Here is a 16,432-nt window from a genome sequence, read left to right on the forward strand (position 1 = left end):
GCAGCACTATTAACAATAACAAAGACTTGGAACCAACCCAAATGCCCATCAATGTTAGACTGGATTTAAAAATGTGGCACATACACACAATGGAATACTATGCAGTCATAAAAAGAATGAGTTCATGTTCTTTGCAGGAACATGGATGAAGCTGGAAACCATAACTCTCGGCAAACTAACACAGCAACAGAAAACCAAATACCGCGTCTTCTCACTCTCAAGTAGGTGTTGAATAATGAGAACATATGGACACGGGGAGGGGAACATCACACACTGGGGCCTGTCAGGGAGTTGGGGGAAAGGGGATGGATAGCATTAGGAGAAATGTTTAATGTAGGTGATGGGTTGATGGGTACAGCAAACCACCATCGCACACGTATAGCTGTGTTACAAATCTGCACGTGTTAAAAAAAAAAAAATGAACATTTGATTCAGAAAACCCGACATATACCAACCATGATTTAAAAACATAACATAATCCATACCTAAACACACAGTAGTGAAATTTTTCAATATTAAAGACTGAGGGAAGTTCTTAATGGCTCTTAACCTACCAAAAAGCCCTTAATTGTGCCTAACCTGGTAGAAATGACAGCTTAAAAAATGTCTTTCAAGAGAGAAGGGGAAAAACGACATTTGCAAATGCTGGTAATTTACCATTAAATGACTCCCATAAGAAAAATATCTAAAAGATGCCAAGGAAGAAGGAAAATGGTCAAGGATGAAGATCTGTGATACAAGGAATAGTATGCTATAAAAACAAGTGAGCATGTGCATGAGTGTGTGCCAAGCACACACTCATAGACACACACACACACACAAAACAGGACAAATACGTTTTAGAGATTACAACAGGAACTATGATTTCTAAATGTTTTCAAGAATAAGTAAAAATATTATGAGGCTTGGTCCACTGTGTAAATTTCATTGATTTGAACGATTTAAAGTACAAGTTAGTAAATCAGAAAGATATGGAAATTTCTTAACAAGTCTTCTGCTTTTATATCTCAATTAATCCAAATAAAGTTTTCAGGAACTTTATTATATTTTATTTTAGAAGAGACTCATAAATTCCTATAGGTGTAAGATGAAGGATACAATTACATTTTCATAAAAGATAGACTACTTTTCCAGTTTTTGAACTGTGTAAAAGTTTGAAAAGATAATTAAATTTTATTATGAAAATATTTCTGCATTTCAAATCCTTGCATTCAGAAATCCACAATTCAAACAATCACCCAAAAACGTTGTTTTGCATAATTTAAGAATAATAACCTAAGGTACCAAATAATGCTGACTAACATAATTGTAAACACAGATGAACTAACAAACTTCAGGTTTATGAATTTTAATTTTAACTATGATTATACATTAACAACCACATTTTCTAATGAAGATTCCATAACATGACATTCATTATACTTGCAAATAATTACAGATGGTATTAAGTGTTAAAAAATTCTGTCAAAGAAAAAATTGATAAATACTAACTTAAAATATTGTCATAAATCTCTTTTTGAAAAAAATAGTATGTGTTAGCTTGTTTAAAAAAATATTCTTCCAGAATCATTTTAAGAGCCCATAACCATTTCATTCTGATTAACACAAAGAATAATTAATGCATGTTCAGCTGCAAAACAAATCATAATAAGTTTCATTTTATAATTATAAAATCCTTGCAACATTCAAAAATAAGGTTAAAGAATTAAAAGCTGTTATAACTCTAGCTCTGTCCATTTCTTCAAAGAAATTATGAAGCATTTTGTAAGAATACCAAGTTTATCCTTACAAAGCATTGTATACTTACAAATTGCTCCAATTTTTATTTAAGAATTAAATAATTTATTCATTTTTCAAGAAATTTATCATCTATTGTAGCCTACAGAGTATCAACCCAGAGTTACAATACAGGGAAATGTTATGTAAGAGATATGCCCAGTTTGCTATTTAATCTTAAAGAAGTAGTATAACAAACTTGAGTGTATCAGAAAAAAAAAAAAGTTATGGTCAGATGTTTTAGTTACATTTTATTAGTGAAAGAGATTCTAAAATTAATGTAAATATCTGGTGTGTTGTGTGTGTGTGTGTGTGTGTGTGTGTGTTTTATCCTAAGACAGTAGACTCTCATGGTTTAGTTAGAAAGGTGGGTAAGGAGACAAAAGTCAATAATGTTGTTACCCAATGTGTCATTGAATTATTTTTGTTACCCTTAATATTTCTTTTCACAATCCATTTTCTTCTTGGCTTCATAGTTTAAACTTGCTTTTTTCCCACAAAGTTTTGTTTTTGTATAAATGAACACTTTAAGGAGTTTGGTCAACAATGCTAGATGCTGTGATACTATCCCAGGATTCTATAGGGCTTCATTTCTTTTACATCCAGTCCTCCAAATGATAGCTACACATACAATTTGCATTTACATGGCCCACAAAAAAATACTTCCCCAAACTACTGTGTTTATTTTGACACACTTTCCCAGTTTCTTCATTTTGTTTTTTCAATAACCAATGCTGTAATCCTAGGTTTCAGACCTGTTCACAGTACTACCCAATAAAGATCAGACATTCTATCTGATGTGACCCCCTCATTGATATGTCTGTTTCTCCTCTGCCAGCACCTTAGTAGAATCTCCTGAATTACACTCAATCCAAAGCTACCTCTGAAAAGACTGGTTTTATTATTTTTTTTTTCAGCTTTTATTTTATACTCAGTGGGTACATGTGCATGTTTGTTACCTGGGTATATTTCATAATGCTTAGATTTGTGGTATGACAAGTATTGAGCATAGTGCCCAATAGTTTTTCAATCCTTTCGCCCCTCCCTAGTAGTCCTCAGTTTCTATTGTTGCCATCTTTTTATCCATGAGTAACCAGTGTTTAGCTCTCACTTGTAAGTGAGAACATGTGGTATTTGGTTTTCTGTTCCTGTGTTAATTTGCTTAGGATAGCGGCCTCCAGCTGCATCCACATTGCTGCAAAGGACACAATTTCGTTAGAAGACTAGTTTTAGACTTACTCTGCTATATCTTTTCTCTCTGACTCTCTCTCTCTATATATAGATATGTTGTCATAGCATTTTATTCTTGTATAGTCTGCTTTGTTCCCCCATCCTTTCTATTTCCTATAATCTAGAAGGTTGATATAGGGTTAAACTTATTTTACAGAATAAAGTATACATGATTGTGTATACTTCAATTTGCAGCATAATGGGGGTGAAGAATGCAAAGCTGCTCTGTTGCTAGCAAAACCATTTTCACTCGTGTCGCTAAGTTGATGATGGTCAGATATCTCTATTTTAACTGCATATTTTTCCTTCCTAATTAGTTATTAGTAGGAGGACAAAATTCAGTCATCCACACAAAATGTAATTGTCAGGATCTGAAAAATTTATGTGAAGATATAAAAGATAAATCTCTGAAAAACTCTCATTACTCACTCTTTAAAAAACAAGGAAGAAAATACATTTGAAATTTCAGGAAAATCTTACATTTTTATGTTCAGTTACCTTTGGTAAAAATACCAATGAAACAGAAGTTTTAATATACTAGACAGTTAAAAAATCACTTAGATTATCGTATTAATATTTTTCAGATCTAAATGGACAGAAATTGAGTCATGTCCGCAAATTACAAATTTTCCTGAAGCCTATTTCCCTTTTATTGTTGCACTGCCTAAATAAATATACAGAAAACTCCAGAAGGCCAGGTAAAGGAAAATATTATCCTACAAAACAGTGTGTAGTTTGTCAAAGAAAATATAATTGATGACTTTATGAAAAAGTACAATGGTCACTAAGAATGAGAAAAGTTTAACAATGCTCAATCAACTAAAGAATACAAGCTACAAACGAAAGATCACATTTAATTAAATTTGATAAAAATGTCTCTAAAAATTAACAATTTTAAAATTAGAAACCATTATGTTCACTGACCAGAAAACAATATAGTAACATTTTTAACATTTGACTCTTCTTTAAAATATTTAGACCCAGGGAAATTAATAAAGGAAATAAAGTTGTTTAGAGAATATATGCTTAGGAATATTTACTATCTCTAACCCCTTCTTCTCTCTCTCTCTCTCTCTCTCTTTCCTTTGCTGTTCTTTTTTGCCACTTGGATGTATAGATAAATACATGAATTGGAACTAAAGTAAAGGAGATTTTGATTGGGAGAAGAAGCATAAAGGTCATTGATATTTTCTTGAAGCTATCAGTAATGAATAACTAGATTTCTAGGAGATACAAGTCTAACTCAGGTGATCTCAAAGGATCCCTTCAAGGTGTTTGAGTCTATTATGCAGACATAATTCCATGACAGAATAACACAGTATTTAGAGTAAGAAACTGGAATTTGTGTTCCAATTTTACCTCTGATTGGCATAATATCGTAATCAAATCACTTTGTCTGTCTGTTTTCATTGCTTAATGATGTGCTTGACATACTTTATAATAAACTGCCCAGATTACAATGAAGATACACACACAAATGTATATCTTTATTAAAATAAACATAGCTAATAGTGTAGTAATGAATATACACATTTAAAATTATACTAACTATATTTATTTCAATTAATGTATAAATACAATCATATATAAGGAAATTTTCTGTGATTTTAGTTATAGTTCTGTATACAATACACCCATACAACATAGTTCTATATTTGTGACATCTTTGTTTTACTTAAAATGTTTCCGGGATAATCTATTTTACAGATTATAATGTGTTGAGATGAATCTACAGCAGCTCTGTGTTATAGTACAGAATAAAAACCTGAGTTTTACCTGTATGAACTATATAGAATGTTCTTCACACTCAATTGAATGAACAATTGAGTAATTTCTTTTTCTAATGGACTTAATTAATCAGAGAACTCATGTCTGCTAATGTGTCATCCATAGTAGATTTTAGAGAATTTATTCTGTTACAAGAGAATTTTAGTGATGAGTGTAATGTATTTAAGTAACATTATTTTTCGCTTCTTAATTAAATGGCTACATTATTTTTTAATTGAAATGCATAGAAAATATAACATTTTTATCAAAAAGGAAGATAATTAATGAGCATCAATTAGACGAAAAGTGAATATTTTTAATAACCAATGCTTATTTTGCTTGAAACCTTATTTCAAAGACATACTATGCTAATAGTTCTCATGATACACAGATCTCGTATTAATCAGGGTTCTTCAGAGAAAGATATCATTAGAACCAATAATTTATATTAATATTTATATATTAATATTTAATATAAATATAATTTATATTTATATTAAAAGAAACACTTTTACTGTAATATTTTCATTAATGAGTTGTCGAGTTAAATTAAAGTTCAGAATCTCATTCCATAGATTTTCAAGTTTGTAGTATACAAATATGCTCAAATAAAATGAAGAGTATAATGAAATTAACCTAGTTCCCAGTTCAGGAACCAGATTTAATCAATCTCAGCAAATCCTTTTGTTATACTTCCTAAAGTTATAATTAAAATAAATTGTCTATACCTTTTTTGAGAATTATGTCTAACCTAGTGGACACATCTAGGTTATATTAATCAGAGTTCCAGTGTTCAATATGGTTCTATTAAATTTGTATTACATATAACATTGACATGTAGTAAAAGGAGAACTAAAAACAAACACCATTATGTTGTCTATTGAGATTATTTACCCACTTTTTAATTGGATATTTGTTTGTTTGTTTCTCTTAAGTCACTGAGTTTGTTTTATATTCTGGATATTAGTGCTTTGTCAGGTAAATAGTTTGCAAATGTATTCTCCCATTTTATAGGTTGTCTCTTCACTCTGTGGATTTGTTGTTTATTTTGGGCAGATGCATTTTCATTTCAGTCACATTTGTCTATTTTTGTTTCTGTTATCTGTACCTTTCAACTATTATCCATAAAATCTTTGCTTAGACCAATGTTTTGAAGTGTTTCCCCTATGCTTTTTTCTAATAGTTTTACAGTTTCAGGGTTCATATTTAAGTCTTTAATCCATTTCAAATGTATTCTTGTACGTGATGAGATATAGGGGTTTACTTTCATTTTTCTGCATATGGATATCCAGTTATCCCCACCATTTATTAAAGAGACTTGTTTTCCCTACTATTTATTCTTGGTGACTGTTGAAAATGAGTTGTTAATGCATGGATTTTTATTTGGGCTCTCTACTCTGATTTATTGGTCTATATTTTTGTTTTTATGCCAATAGTGCACTAATTTGGTTAATATAGAGCTTTGCAATGTATTTTGAAATCTGGTTGTGTGATGCCTCCAGCTTCATTCTTTTGGCTCAGTATTGCTTTGGCTATTCTGTATCTATTGTGGTTCCGAACAAAGTTTAGTTTTCTTTTTTTTTTTTTATGGTATTGGTATATTGTTGGAGATTGCATCGAATCTATAGATTGCTCTGAATAGTACAGTCGTTTTAACAATATGAATTACAGTAACCCATGAGTTTGGATATCTTTTTATTATTTGTGTCTGCTTCAATTTCTTTCTTCATTGTTTTGTAGTTTTACTTGTTGAGGTCTTTCACTTTCTTGGTTAAATTTATTCCTAGTTATTTTTCTTCCTTTCTTTTTCCTTTTTATTTTTTTATTTTATTTATTTATTTACTTACTTATTTCTTGATGGAATCTTGCTCTGTCGCCACGCTGGAGTGCAGTGGTGTGATCTTGGCTCACTGCAACTTCTGCCTTCTGGGTTCAAGCAATTCCCTTGCCTCGACCTCCCGAGTAGCTGGGGCTACAGTTGCATGCCACCATGCCTGGCTAATTTTTTGTATTTTAGTGGAGACGAGGTTTCACCATATTGGCCGGGGTGGTCTCAATCTCCTGACCTCATGATCTGCCCACCTTGGCCTCCCAAAGTGCTGAGATTACAGGCATGAGCCACAGCACCTGGCCGGTGCCATTTCATAGCCGTTTTAAATGAAATTATTTTCTTGATTTCTTCTTCAGCTAGTTTGCTATTGGTATGTGGAAATGCTACTGATTTTATATGCTGATTTTGTAGCCCATAACTTCACTGAATTTGTTTACTAGTTCTAAGAGTTTTTTGGTGGAATCCTTAGATCTTACTATACATAAAATTGTGTCACGTCATCTGAAAAGCATAAGAGTTTTATTTCCTCTTTTCCAAATTGGATGGCATTTATTTATTTCACTTGCCTGAATGCTGTAGCTAGAACTTTCAATGCCATGTTGAATGAGTGGTGATAATATCTCATTCTCCTTTAGAGAAAGGACATTCCAATTTTCCCACTGAGTATGATGTTAGCAGTAGGTTTGTCACATATAGCCTTTGTTATGTTTAGATATGTTTCTTCTATACCTAATTTGTTGAGAGTTATATTCATGAAGACATGTTGAATTTTATCAAATGCTTTTCGGCATTTATTGAGATGATCACATGTTTTTTTTTTTTTGTCCTGCATTCCTATGTTGTGATGTATCACATTTATTCATTTATATATGTCAGATCATCTTTGCATTCCTGGGATAAATTCCACTTGATCATGGTGTATTATTTTCTTAATGTGTTGTTGGATTACATTTGCTAGTATCTTCTTGAGGATATTTGCATGTATGTTCATCAGGAATATTGGCCTAAAGTTTTCTTTTCTTGCAGTATCCTTGTCTGGTTTTGGTAACAGAATAATGCTGTCTTTGTAGAATGAGTTGGTAAAAGTTATCTCCTCTTTGAATGAAAATATAGAAAAGCAACTTAATAAATTGAGAAAAACAATATATTAGCAGAAAAAAGAATTTAATAGAGATTAAAATAATAATGAAATTAAACAGAAATCTCAGAGCATAAACATAAAATGAACCAAATGAAAAATGCAATAGAGAACATCAATGGCAGAATTGATCAGGTAGAAGAAAAGATCTGTGAACTTTAAGACAGGTTATTTGAATGTATACACTTTGAGAAGAAAAATAATAAAAAGTAATGTAAAAAAATTATGAAATTTATGGTACAGCATCAAGAATGCAAATATTTAAGTCAAAGTCATCAAGAAAAACAAAGGACCAGAAAGATTAAAAACATAATAGCAGAAAAATGTCCCAACACAGAGAAAAATATAAATATCCAGGTACAGTAAGGCCAAAAGTCTTTAATCAGATTCAATTCAAATAAGGCTACCTAAAGACCTATTATAATCAAATTGTCAATGATCAAAAACAGTGAAAAGTTACTGAAAGCAGCAAGAGAAAAGAAAATAACACGTAAGGGAGTTCCAACACGCCTAGCAGCAGGTTTCTCAGCAGAACCTGTACAGGCTAGGAGAGAGTAAGATGAAATATTCACAGTGCTGAAGAAAAACCAAAAGCAAAAACAAAAACAAAATTGCCAACCAAGAATCCTAAATTCAGCAAAACTATCTCTCAGAAATAAAGGAGAGATTAAAAAAAAAAAAACTTTCCCAGACAAACAAAAGCTGAGAGAGTTCATCAGCATCAGATATGACTTAAAAGAAATGTTTAAAATATTTTTTTCATGCTATGAAAAGAGTGCTAATGAAATGTAAAACTGACTAGTAAAAGTAAGCACATACTAAAATCCAGAATACTCTAATACTGTCATGGTGGTGTGTAAATCACATCTTTAGTATGAAAGGTTAAAAGACAAAAGTATTACCAATAATTTTAGCTACAATAATGTGTCAGGAAGGATGCATTATAAAAAGATGTAAATTTTGACATCAGAAATTCAAAATTTGGGGGACAGAGTGAAGTAAAAAAGTGTAGAGTCTTTTTTGTGTGTGTGGGATCAAAGTTAAGTTGTTATCAGCTTAGAATAGCATATTAAAACTAAAAGATATTTTTTGTAATCCTCTTGGTAACCAGAATGTAAAAATCTATAGCAGGTACACAAAAATGAAAAGCAAAAATATCCAAACATAACACTAGAGAAAATTATATAATTACAAAGAATTTAGTAAGAAAGGAAGAAAGCAACAAAGGATCTATAAAACAATTAGAAAACAATAAACAAAATGGTGGTAATAAGCCTGAAACTATCAATAATTATCCTGAATATGCATGGATTAAGTTCTCTAATCATTCCGTAGCTGAGCGGAATGAAAAAATATTCAACTATGCAATATCTACAAGAGACTCACTTCAGATTTAAGGAAAAGGACACCCACATATTGAAAGTGAAAGGATTATAAAAGAAATTCTATGTAAACTGTAACCAAAAGAGAGAGAGAGAGAACCTATGCTTATATCAGATAAAATAGATATTATATTGAAAACTGCAAAACCCAACAAAATCATCATATAATAATAAAGCGGTAAATTCAGCAAAATAATATAACAATAATAAATATATATGTACCCAACATATATGAATAGATCATACATGAATAGACCAGAGAGAAAAATCAATGAGAAAACATCAAACTTAAAACACACTGTAAACCAAATGTACCTAACAGACATATACAGAACACGCTATCCAACAACTGCAGAATACAAATTCTTCTCAAGTACACATGAACATTCTCTAGGATAGATCATATGTTACATCACAAAATAAGTCTTAACTAATTCAAGAAGATTGAAATTTTACCAAGTTTGCTTACCAGCTATTTTACTGCTGAGTGTGTCCCAAAGAAAGGAAACCCAATACATCAAAGAGACACCTAAACCTCCATGTTCATTGCACCACTATTTGTAATAGCCAGTTGAAATATTACCAAGTATGAAACTAGAAACTAATAACTAAAGAAACTTCTAGAAACTTTCAAAAGTGTGGAAATCAAACAATCCTGAACAACCAGGCCAATGAAGAAGTTAAAAGTTAAATTTGAAAATATCTTATGACAAATGAAAGTATAAAAAACACATACCAAAACTCAAGGAATGCAGCAAAAACAGTTAAAACAAAATTTATAGCAATAAATGTTCTATGCTTTGAATATTTAGTCCCTTCAAAATTCGTGCCTAAATGTTGTCACCAATGTGGCAACATCGTGAGGGATTCTTTAAGAAGTGATTGAGTCTTAAGTGGTCTGCCCTCAAGAATGGATTACTCTATTTATAGCTTAATGTACTGATGGGTTAATGAATTAATGGGTCATCATGAAAGTGGGATTGTGACTTTATAAGAGGAAGAAAGACCTGAGCTAGCATGATCACCCCTCTCACTGTGATGTCCTACACCACTTCTGGACTCTGCAAATAGTCTTCACTAGAAAAAAAGTCCTTCACCAGATCCTTCCTTTTGACCTGGGACTTTCTAACTTCCAGAAATGCAAGAAAAAAAATCATTTTATTTATAAATTATCCAATTTCAAGTATTCTGTTATAATTAAAGGAAAAGGACTAAGAAAAAATGCCTATGTCATAAAAGAAAAAAAAAAACGTAGACAATGAACAATGTAATGGTGTTCCTCAAGGAACTAGAAAAAATAAGAACAAACTAAACCCCAAATTACTAGAAGGAATCAAGTAATAAAGATCAGAGCAGAGATGAATGAAGTTGGAGGCTAAAATAATAATGCAAAAAATCAAGGAAACAAAGAGATGGTGTTTTGAAAAGACAAAATTGACAAATTTTAGCTGTACTAAGACAAAAAGAGGGAAGACTTATATAGGTAAAATCAGAAATAAAAAGGAGACTTTTTCATCTAATACTTCAGCAGTATGAAAGAACCAAAGAGAATATGATGAACAATTAAACACCAGCAAATTGAATAATCTAGAAGAATTGATGATTTTGTTGACACATAATATACCAAGATTAAATTACAAAGAAATAAGCAATCCGAAAGAACAATAATAGCACTTAATCAGTAATAAAAAATCTCCAATCAAAAAAAAAAATCCAGGATAAGATGGATTCATGTCTGAATTCTATGAAATATTTAAGAGACAACTAACATCATTCTTTTCAAATTATTTCAGAATTTTAAAGATAAGAAAATACTTTCAAACTCATTTTATAAGGTCAGCATTACCCTCGTAACCAGTGCTAGACAATGACACTACAAAACAAAATAAAATGAAACAAACCAGAAAAACAACAACGAAAAATAACCATTACAGGTCAATATCCTTAATGAATATGGAAGCAAAACTCCTTATACTAGCAAACAGAAATTAACACATCAAAAATATAATTCTTCTAGTAGTTTGATAGTTTCAGGTCCTTGATTTAAATCTTTAATCCATTTTTATTTGATTTTTGTGTATGAGAAGAAATACGGGTCTAGTTTTATTTTTCTGCATATGGATGCACACTCAGTTTTTCCAGCAATATTTATTGAATACGCTTTCCTTTTCCCATAATTTGTTTTTGGCACCTTTATCAAATACAAGTTGATTGTAAATGCATGGGTTTATTCCTGGGATCTCTATTCTGTTCCATTAGTCTATATGTTTGTTTTTATGCCAGTGCAATGCTCTTTGGGTTAACATAGCTTTATAGTATAATTTGAAGTCTAGTAGTGTGATGTCTCCAGATTTGTTCTTTTTACTCAGTATGGTTTGACTGTTCTGAATTTTTTTTGATCCATATAAATTTTACGATTATTTAATCTATTTACATGAAAAATGTCCTTGGTGTTTTGATATCAATTGCATTGAATCTGTAGATTGCTTTGATTAATATGAGCATTTTAACAATATTGATTCTTTACATTGAAGACACACTCCAAGACATTGGTTTGGGCAAAAATTTATTGAGTAATACCTTAAAATTACAGACAACCAAGCAAAATTAGACAAATGGAATTGTATCAAGCTAAAAAGCTTCTGCACACCAAAGGAAACAATGACGTGAAGGGAAAACTCACACAATGAGAGAAGCTATTTCCAAACAACCCATCTGACAAGGGATTAAAAAACAGAATATATTAGGAACTCTACTCCATAGGAAATAAAAATAATCTGACATTTTTCAAAATAAGAAGTTGATATGTCCAAAATTTATATGAGAAAATTCTCAGCATCACTAATCATCAGATAAATGCAAATCAAAACTACAATGAGATATGATCTCACTCCACTTAAAATGGCTATCACAAAAAATGTCAGGCAATAACCAGTGCTAGCAAGGATGTAAAGAAGGAGAATCCTTCCACTTTTTGGTGGGAAGGTAAATTAGTACAACCAGTATGGAGAACAGTATCAAGGTTCTTTTAAAAATGAAAAATAGCACTACCATATGATCCAGCAATCTTACTACTGGGTACATCCCAAAGAAAGGAAAGTAGTATATTGAAGAGATATCTGTACTTCCATGTTTACTGCGGCACTATTCATAATAGCCAAGATATGGAATCAATGTTAGTGTTCATCAACACAATGAAGTATTATTCAGCTGTAAAAGGAATGAGATCTTGTCATTTGCAACCACATGGATGGAACTGGATATACGTAAAATGATCCAGTTGTACAAGGACAAATATTACATGATCTCACTGATTCATGAGAGCTAAAAAAGAAATAAACAACAACAACAAAAAAGAACATAAAAACAAAAACAAAACCGAACTCATAAAAATAGAATAGAAGGACGGATACAAGTCACTGGAATGGGTGGTGGGGACGTAGAGATAATGAAAGGATGGTTAATGGGTACAAAAATGCAGAAATGAGATATCATGTTTGTTAGCACAATAGAGCAAATATAGTTAACAATAAATTATGGTATATTTCAAATTAACTAAAAGAGTGGAATTGGAATGTTTCTAACACAAATATATAAATGCTTGAAGTAATAGATATTGCAATTATTCTGATTTGATCATTACACATTGTATGCTTCTATCAAAATATCACAAGTACCCAATACATATGTACCACTATTATGTATCCATAATTATTAATGATAAAGATTTGAAAACAAAAGAACATTCACCATGATCAAGTGAGGTTCACCTTTGTGATTCAGGAATCATTTGACCTATGCAAATTAGTAAATGTGATACACCATATTAATAGAATGAGGAACAAAATCATATGATCGTTTTAATGGCTACAGAAAAAAACTTGACAAAATTCAACATTCTTTCAAAATAAAATAAAAAAAACTTTCAACAAATTAGGTATGGAAAAAATGTACCTCAACACAATAAAGGCTATGTATAACAAACCCAGTGCTAACATCCTACTCAATGGGGAAAAACTGAAATCTTTTCCACTAAGATCTGGAAAATGACAAGGATCGCCACTCTCACCACTTCTATTCAACCTACTATAAAGGTCCTAGCTTTAGGCTAAATAGGCAAAATAATAAAAGGCATCCATATTGTCTGTAGTGACACACAACCTGTACTCAGATCCTACTGTTAAAGAAAAAAAAAAATCAGTCATATTTATTAAAGCACAGTAAGGGACAATTAGGCAAAATAATAGATAAAAGGCACCCATACTGGAAAGGAAAAAGTTAAATTGCCCCTGGTACTGGTTGCCAACAATGTGATTTTATATAGAGAAAACCTAGAGACTCTACCAAAAAATACTATTGGAACTAGTTTTCATATTCAGCAAACTTCCAGACTACAAAATCAACATACAAAAATCAATAGTATTTCTATAAACTAACAGTGAACTATGTGAAAAAGAAATCTGCATGATAGTCCCATTTATTATGATCTCAACATGGATAAAATATTTAGAAATAAATTTATTCAAGGATATAAAAGATATCTACTTTCAGATATCTATCTGAACGTTATAAAAACATTGATGAAAGAGATTGAAGAACATATAAATAAAAAGATATCTTGTGTTCGCAGATAATGGTTTTCAGCTATCCATATTACCCCAAATTATCTATAGATTCAACATAATCCTTATCAAAATATCAGTGATATTGTTCATAGAACAGAAAAAAGTAACCTTTGTGTGAAACCATAAAAGTTTCCTAATAACCAAAATGATCTTGAGCAAAAGGGATGAAGCTGAAGTCATCACACTACCCGACTTCATAATATATTAAAAGTTACCAACAGACACATGAAAAAATGCTCATCATCACTCGCCATCAGAGAAATGCAAATCAAAACCACAATGAGATACCATCTCACACCAGTTAGAATGGCCATCATTAAAAAATCAGGAAACAACAAGTGTTGGAGAGGATGTGGAGAAATAGGAACACTTTTACACTGTTGGTGGGATTGTAAACTAGTTCAACCATTATGGAAAACAGTATGGCAATTCCTCAAGGATCTAGAACTAGATGTACCATATGACCCAGCCATCCCACTACTGGGTATATACCCAAAGGATTATAAATTATTCTACTACAAAGACACATGCACACGTATGTTTATTGCGGCACTATTCACAATAGCAAAGACTTGGAATCAACCCAAATGTCCATCTGTGACAGACTGGATTAAGAAAATGTGGCACATATACACCATGGAATACTATGCAGCCATAAAAAAGGATGAGTTTGCGTCCTTTGTAGGGACATGGATACAGCTGGAAACCATCATTCTTAGCAAACTATCACAAGAAGAGAAAACCAAACACCGCATGTTCTCACTCATAGGTGGGAACTGAACAATGAGATCACTTGGACTCGGGAAGGGGAACATCACACACTGGGCTTATCAAGGGGAGGGGGGAGGGGGGAGGGATTGCATTGGGGAGTTATACCTGATATAAATGATGAATTGATGGGTGCTGACGAGTTGATGGGTGCAGCACACCAACATTGCACAAGTATACATATGTAACAAACCTGCACGTTCTGCACATGTACCCTAGAACTTAAAGTATAATAATAAAAAAAAAAAGTTATGTTAACCAAAACTGCATGGTACTTACATAAAAACAGACATATTGACCCATGAAACAGACCACAGAGACCAGAAGTAACTCCATGTATTTATAGCCACTGTATTTTCAACACGGTACCAAAATACATAATGGGGAAAGCACAGTTTTTCCAATAAATGGTTCTGGGAACATTGGATATCCACATGCAGAGGAATGAAAATAGGCCTTTATATCTAATCATACACAAACATCAACTCAAAATAGATTAAAGATTTAAATCTCAGCTCTGAAACTATGAAACCTCTAGAATGAAACATAGGGGAAAAACATTGATCATGAGATCTAACATTGATTGGAGCAATGATTTTTTTATATCAAACACAGACAACAAAAGCAAAAATAGATAAATGGAATTACATTAAACTAAAAAAGTTCTGTACAGCAAAGGAAGAAATCAACAGATTTAATAAACAACCTACAGAATGAGATAAATTATTTTCAAACTATACATTTGATAAGGGGTTAATATCCAAAATATAGAAGAAACACAAGTCAATAATGAAAAAACAACCTGATTTTAAAAAATGGGAAAAAGATCCAAATCGACATTTTTCAAAAGGCATGCAAATAGGCAACAGGTATGTAAAAAACATTCAACATTACTAATCATCAAGGATATGAAAATCAAAACCACTATGAGGTATCACCTCACACATGTTAGAATGGCTAATATCAGAAAGACAATAAATAAGTTTTTGAATAAGGAACCCTGTACAATGTTGGTGGGAATGTAAATTTGTACACTGATTATGGAAACCATATAGAGTTTCCTCAAAAAATTAAAAATAGAGCTATCCAGCAATCCTAATGCTGAGTTTACATCCAAAGAAAATAAAAATCAACATGTCAACAAGGTATCTACATTTTCATGTTTATTGCAGAATTATTCAGAATAGCTAAGATATGGAAGAAACTTAATGTCTATCAACAGAGGAACTGTTAAAGAAAATGTGGTATATACACACTATGGAATGCTATTCAACAGTAAAAAATAAATAAAATAAAATTTTGACTTTTGTGACAAAATGGATGAACCCCAGGACATTATGTTAAATGGAATTGCAAGACACAGAAAGACAAATGTGGCATTCATCATTTATATGTGGAATTTTAAAATGTTAATCTCATAGAGGTAGATAGTAGAATGGTTATTACCGGAGTCTGGGGTGACAGGGGTGGGAAATTGTTGAGGAGATATTGGTCATGGGATATAAAATTACAGTTAGATGGGAGGAATAAGCTTAAGAGATCTATTGTATAGCATGTTTACTATAATTATTGACAATATATTATATGCTTAAAAAATGCTAAGATACTGGATGTCGAATCTTCTCAATGAAAATAATAACTATGTGAGGTAATGCTCATTTTAATTAGCTATGTTTAACAATTCCAAAATGTATATAAAATTCTTGGTACATATAATAAATACATATAATTTCACCTGTCAATATAAAATAAATACATTTGAAATAAATAAAGATAATACCAACTTCACTGTTTGTATGAATTAAATAAAATAATATCTTTTTTTATCATACTTTAAGTTCTAGGGTACATGTGCATAACGTGCAGGTTTGTTACATATGTATACTTGTGCCATGTTGGTGTGCTGCACCCATCA

This window comes from Colobus angolensis, unplaced genomic scaffold (assembly GCF_000951035.1).
Source record: "Colobus angolensis palliatus isolate OR3802 unplaced genomic scaffold, Cang.pa_1.0 Scaffold23, whole genome shotgun sequence".
In the NCBI taxonomy this organism is placed as follows: domain Eukaryota; kingdom Metazoa; phylum Chordata; class Mammalia; order Primates; family Cercopithecidae; genus Colobus; species Colobus angolensis.